Source organism: Aricia agestis, chromosome 2 (assembly GCF_905147365.1).
Source record: "Aricia agestis chromosome 2, ilAriAges1.1, whole genome shotgun sequence".
NCBI lineage: Eukaryota > Metazoa > Arthropoda > Insecta > Lepidoptera > Lycaenidae > Aricia > Aricia agestis.
This window is the reverse complement of record NC_056407.1, coordinates 16,707,951-16,714,301: the sequence shown is the minus strand read 5'-3', so window position 1 is coordinate 16,714,301 and position 6,351 is coordinate 16,707,951.

The following is a 6,351-nucleotide window of genomic DNA, read 5'->3' as shown; positions in this document are numbered from 1 at the left end:
AGAAACAAAATTGTTTACTTGTTTTCCTCCATACATCAAAATAATCTTATATATACTAAAAAGATAGAGCTAAATCTGATCTAAAACTTGTTAGAATCATGTTAACCATGACCATTTAACAGTTAAGACTTAATACGTATAATGTATTTAAGTAACAAAAGTAATCAACCAAGAGCTGGCGACCAAATCGGTCATGTGGCTTCAACTCTATTAAAATTCCGTTAGCTACTTCCCTGAACAACCTTTTCTGATAATCTGCGTGCCGGCAGGCCGTGAGCGGTGGGTGTACCTATAGGTGTAGTGGGGTAGGAAAAAATGGAAAAAATGTAGGTTCAGCAACTTTATTTTTTTTTCCAAATAGTTGCCCTGTACTTCCTGTGGAACCAAAAAAAAATTAAATCGATCGGGTGGTGGGAAGGAGCCAGCGCTAATTATTATTATTATTAAGTAGGAAAATTATTATTATTTTCTGTGGGTTCAGCTGTGTTGGCTTTTTTTCTCACGCGAGATTAGTGAGTATGTAATCCGAAAAAAAATTGCCAGACAAAAATATCGGTGGGAAGGTACCGAAAACAATTCTTGAATGCGTTGAATTAGTACGAAAATTCGTACAAATTCAACGTTTTCAAGAATTGTTTTCGGTAAGTTTGAAAAAAAAGGTCGCTGAACCTACATTTTTTTCCATTTTTCCCCACCCCACTACACCACACCTAATGATAACTGATAATACTTTAGGATGTGTATGGGATGTGTTGTGTGTTGTGTGTTGATTGCTGTTCTTTATAGTAACGCGTGCACACTAATTTTCGCAAATTTTATAATCACGCATTCCTATTATATACTTAGTCTGGCCATAAATACTGTTACTAGTAAAAATAAACAAAATATTACGTTTGAATTTGGATTCTGTAATTTTTATATGTTTGTTTATTGTGTTTTCTCATTTAGGCGCCAATGTATTTTACAATATTTTGCGACATTGAAATGGAGTGGGGTTATCAAGAGAACCAAATCGCTGGGATTGCATCACACAAAGTATGTATGGAGTCCAATGTAATTTTTAAAACTCTCCATACGCTTGATATTAGTAAAATGTTTGTGTACCGGGCCATTAATAAGTACAATGAGACCTCCTCTGCTTGTGGCAGAAAAAGATCTGGCCGTACACGCAGTGTTCATACGAAAAAGGTGGTTAAAGCATTAAGGAAAAGAAAAATTTGAAAAAAATCGGTTCAAAAGTAAAAGATTTTATCTCACGAGATAAAGATAGCACCTAGAACCATGTCATATATTTTAAATGATGACTAACGGGCGTTCCCAATATTCAATCTATCTCTGGTTTGACATACAACCGATCGCAGCTAACATTGAATTGACATAAAATATAATTATGCCTCTAATGTCTAATGTGAGCTATTCCTATCTTTAGTAGGGCAAAACCAGAGATAGATCAAATATTGGGAATGGCCGTAAGGAGTAAATAAGGGTGGTTCTACGAAAATTGGGTAACTTTTAGGGATATTTTATTTACTATAGTTTTATGGTAAATTTAGACATCTTTGGGTTTAGAAGATGGGTAATCTATACTTCTATACTAGTCTATACTAATATTATAAATGCGAAAGTATTTCTGTCTGTCTGTCTGTTTGTCTGTCTCGCTTTCACGCCAAAACTACCGAACCGATTGTAATGAAATTTTGTATACAGATAGTCTAAAGCCTGAGAAAGGACATAGGCTACTTTTTTACTGGAAAAAAGGGTTGTAAGGGGGTGAAAATACGAAAATTTGTTCAAATTAAGTTAGTTCCAAAAATTCATACTAGATGGCGCCGTGCGTCTTTTACATCGCGCTAACGCTTGACTATCATCTTTCTATAAGAGGTGGCATCATCATATACTCGTTAACCGTTTTTTTTCGATTGTTATTTCTTTTTTACGTTATTTAATACGTCAGTACTTAATATTATATACATTATACAGTGACGTAACTTTAAACCTATCAATGATAAATAGTTTATGGGTAAAGTTAAGGGGGCTAAATAAGCTTTAAAATTTGGCATAATATATAAAGTTTAATTTAAAAAAAATTAAATATTATGTGCACACTGCACAGCTGTTTTGATTTTACCAGCGTTTTTTTTATAAAAGCTTTTAACTGAAGTCCACGCGGACGAAGTCGTGGGCAACAGCTAGTATAATGAATATATTGTTACAAATCGGGACAGTCATTTTTTAGAGTAGTTTTTAAAATATTTCGATTTTTCTGAATTTGACTGCCAGAGGACTGACGAGGGTGACATAGTACTGATATGATATGTAATGCAAACATATTAGAAATATATGACATTTGTGGCATTTATTAAACGCTTATATACTATAATTATATCACTTTAATTATTTTAATGTATCAAGTTCTTAGTAAGTTAAATATCGAAAAATATTTTGTAATAATGCGGGGAAAACACTATCACACCTTTATAAGAATTTTGACAATCGTAATAAATATTTTTTTTTACTTTTAAGTACTTTTACTTAACAGTATACATTAATAATTAATATCAACAAACAACAGAATTAAAGTTTTCGTTTTTTGTCCATCTGTCCGTCAGTGCATCCATTTGTATATCTATTTGTCTATCACCCAGGCTGTATCTCAAGAACAGCGATGGCTACATAGTTTTTATTTTCACAATAGCATATAATTGTGTTGCAGCTATAACGAAAATACAAAAATAAAAACAAAGTAAAAATTTAAGAGAGCTCCCATACAAGAAACGTGACTTTTGTGCCCTTTTTTGGTCGATGTCAATAATGCAACGTGGGCAATTGAAATGTTCACAAAATACTATTTTTTTGTCTCCTTTAATAGTAGATGATAACATTAAAATGAAATAAACACTTAAAGGGAGCTCTCATACGAAAATAGCCATTTCATGGCACGAGGGCTTCGTGCTGGAGACTGACTCGCACTTGACCAATTTTTTAAAGTTAACCGTTTGCTTTAGAGGTTTTGTTAACATTTTTTTCTTTGCCCTTTCTCCTTTTCTTAAGTATATTTTGTAATCTTTGTTTTTCTTTGCTAATTCAGCTTATTTGAAGAGGTAGTTTGATTCTCGGCAAGAAAGTCTTTTCAGCTTCTCTTTTCTCATTTAATAGATATATTATCCTTCGGTCAAATTTGTCTTTTGTGGTAGGCGATATTATGTTTTACACTAAAATAAATAAAAAAATGGTAAACACATCTTAATTGTTGTGATAAGAGTGATCTCAAAGAAAAAAACATCAGTACTCTAGCAACATGTCAGTCCGTTGGCACGATTTCAGGCAAAGGACTGACGCCAAAGGGCTGATGATTTCGACATAAATTTAAGGTTATAATTATTAAAGTTAATGTTTCTTTTCGTATTTTATAATATCGATATATTAAATTTTTACTAATCAAAGTAAACAGTATAGAAATCAAAATAAAATTAAGATTTATAAGGAATTAACGACTTACCCACAGTACTGAGTTTTTAACTGGCCCTGCTCAAGATTATATCATATCCGACGAGCTAGCACTCATACAGCAATAGTGGCAAAGAAATGCTGCAGTTCTTAGCTGACAATATTACCAACCAAACATAATTAATAGTATTTGACCATGTATACGTGTTTTTAGGTGAAAGTTTTCGCATTTGAAAGTTACACAAAGGACTGAGGAATGAAACTTATGACAAAGTTTCCTCTCCTTTTTAAATACATTGTAAAAAAATTTACATTATGAAAATCCTGATATTCATTATTACGTACATTAAAGATTGTAATTATATATCGAGTTTTCTGAAATTAATCGTAGAATCTGATGTACAGTATTTTGATTGAACGTTTTTGGGTTTGTGACAGGCCAAAGAACTGACGTTTTGAGCATACTCTTTTAATTTTATACAATTTCTAATTAAATTACGTATCTGAAATTGAGTGACCAATTAAAGGAGATTACATACTTTTAAAATTAAGTATAAAATCTTTAAAATATAATGTGATTTAATATATATTGACTGGTGACAGCGAGTTACCCAATTTTTGTAGAATCATCCATAATTAGTTTTAAGCTGGTCTTTTAACTTTTTTTGTGTGTACATAAATTGTAAAATAAAATAAAATACCGTTAATAAAATAAAAAACTTAACTTTTTTAACTTTTGTACTTTCAGCTCTGCTACTTTCACGGCGGATAAATTCATGTCGCTGGGGCGCTTGCCCATACAAATCACAAAAAATAATCAGCTTTTTCAGCGCTGCTACTTTCACAGTTAGCTCTACATGAGCCATGAGGTACACTGTACACGCCCTAAAGTATTATCACTCTGTTTTGTTACACCTTGTATATAGAAACCACATTATTGAGTACTAGTATAAAATATTATAGAACCCAATAAGGTTATAACATCGAGTATATTTTATACCTCATAAAGTTATATCCGCTATAGACCGTTTGATGGTGATTATGGTTTGATGGCCGATAGACTTTAATTTGCCATAAATTGCTCATAAAACTGTGTTTAGTCCTTCAGGCCAGGAAAATAAGTAATCTATAAAAGCCATATTAATAGAGGTGTACCTACGGTGTATGTCTATGAATTTCCTGGTTGGAAAATCTTGTTCGTAAGATTCTAGTGTAGTTATTATAGCGTAAATTTCGGCTTAACTATGCCAGTTACAGAGGTATCTATCAGTTACTTAATATATCGTAGACTTTATTAATTAGCTATATGGTATACCTATACCTACCTTATAGTGAGAAGTAAGCATTCAGAGTTCTTTAGATACATAATATTTTAATAGGTTACTCTATGATTGAATATCAATCTATCATCATTACTTACTTAAGAGGGCGACTAACCCCAAAAATCAAACATCGTCCTTCTCTCTTCACACTCACGCCCGTCTTTCATATGCCAGGTGACAAAGAACGACGCGGATTCATCGCCAAATTAGTTTTTTCTTAATAACTCGATAAATATAGGTACAACATTTTAAAAATCCGCTAGGTCGATCCTTCAATGATAGAATTTTATACAATGTGTTAAAATATTAACTTAGTTCAATGCACGGTAATGGCAATAAATGGAAAATTCGTGAAAATTAGATGCATCTTTGTGATTTTTTTCTATCGAGAAAATTTTAAGATATCGTGTTTTTGCTCAGATCGATTTCTCGGAAATATAATGTAGTATCTAATTTTATAAAATGAAGCAATTCGGGGCTTATTTTCAAGTATAAAAATGAATTATAAAATCGACATTTTAGGGTTAATCGCCCCCTTAACATGATGTCTACTCCACAGAGTATCGAATATCGGAATAACCAATGGAGCGGACAACATTTTTTACATAAACGTTAGTAAAAGTATTTCGTGGGAGAGCCATGCTCCGGCACGAATGGGCCGGCTCGACCCTCCGGTCGAAATACCCTTACCCGCCCCCTTAACATGATGTCTACTCCACAGAGTATCGAATATCGGAATAACCAATGGAGCGGACAACATTTTTTACATAAACGTTAGTAAAAGTATTTCGTGGGAGAGCCATGCTCCGGCACGAATGGGCCGGCTCGACCCTCCGGTCGAAATACCACGGGCTCACGGAAAACCGGCGTGAAACAGCGCTTGCGCTGTGTTTCGCCGAGTGAGTGAGTTAACCGGAGGCCCAATTCCCTACCCTTTTCCCTTCCCTACCCTTCCTCACCCTTCCCTACCCTCCCCCACCCTATAACCCTATTCCTTCTTAAAAGGCCGGCAACGTACCGGTAGCTCTTCTGATGCTGCGAGTGTCCAAGGGCGACGGAAGGTGCTTTCCATCAGGTGACCCATTTGCTCATTTGCCCCCTTATTTCATAAAAAAAAGAAGTATTTAAGGCAAGGTGTCAAGGAACGGTACATTTGTCTGCGATAAAATTGTAGACTCTGATATTTTTAGGTCGGGCTTGCGATCTGCCCTTCCCTATTCGGCCATACTCAAAGACTTTGATTTTTGGACATCACAATAAATTATAAGTAAGTACTTACTTACTTACTATAAAATTAGTAAAAAGTGTGTAAAAGTGTTTCTGCTATGTTCCACGACTTTGTGATTTTATTTTTCACGAACTACTGACATTTTGCAAAAATTTGGGTGTAAATTAAATACATATTATTATAATATGTACTTAATTAATTAATTATTGGAAATGCCCCCACAATCGAAATCATGCGACTTTTATTGCCATCTGTTGACAAATTACTGAACTATTTTAAATGATATTACTACTCAACGATAGATGTCACAGTTTGTGGAATCCTAAAATACAACCAAATGAAAAAGTGAATTAC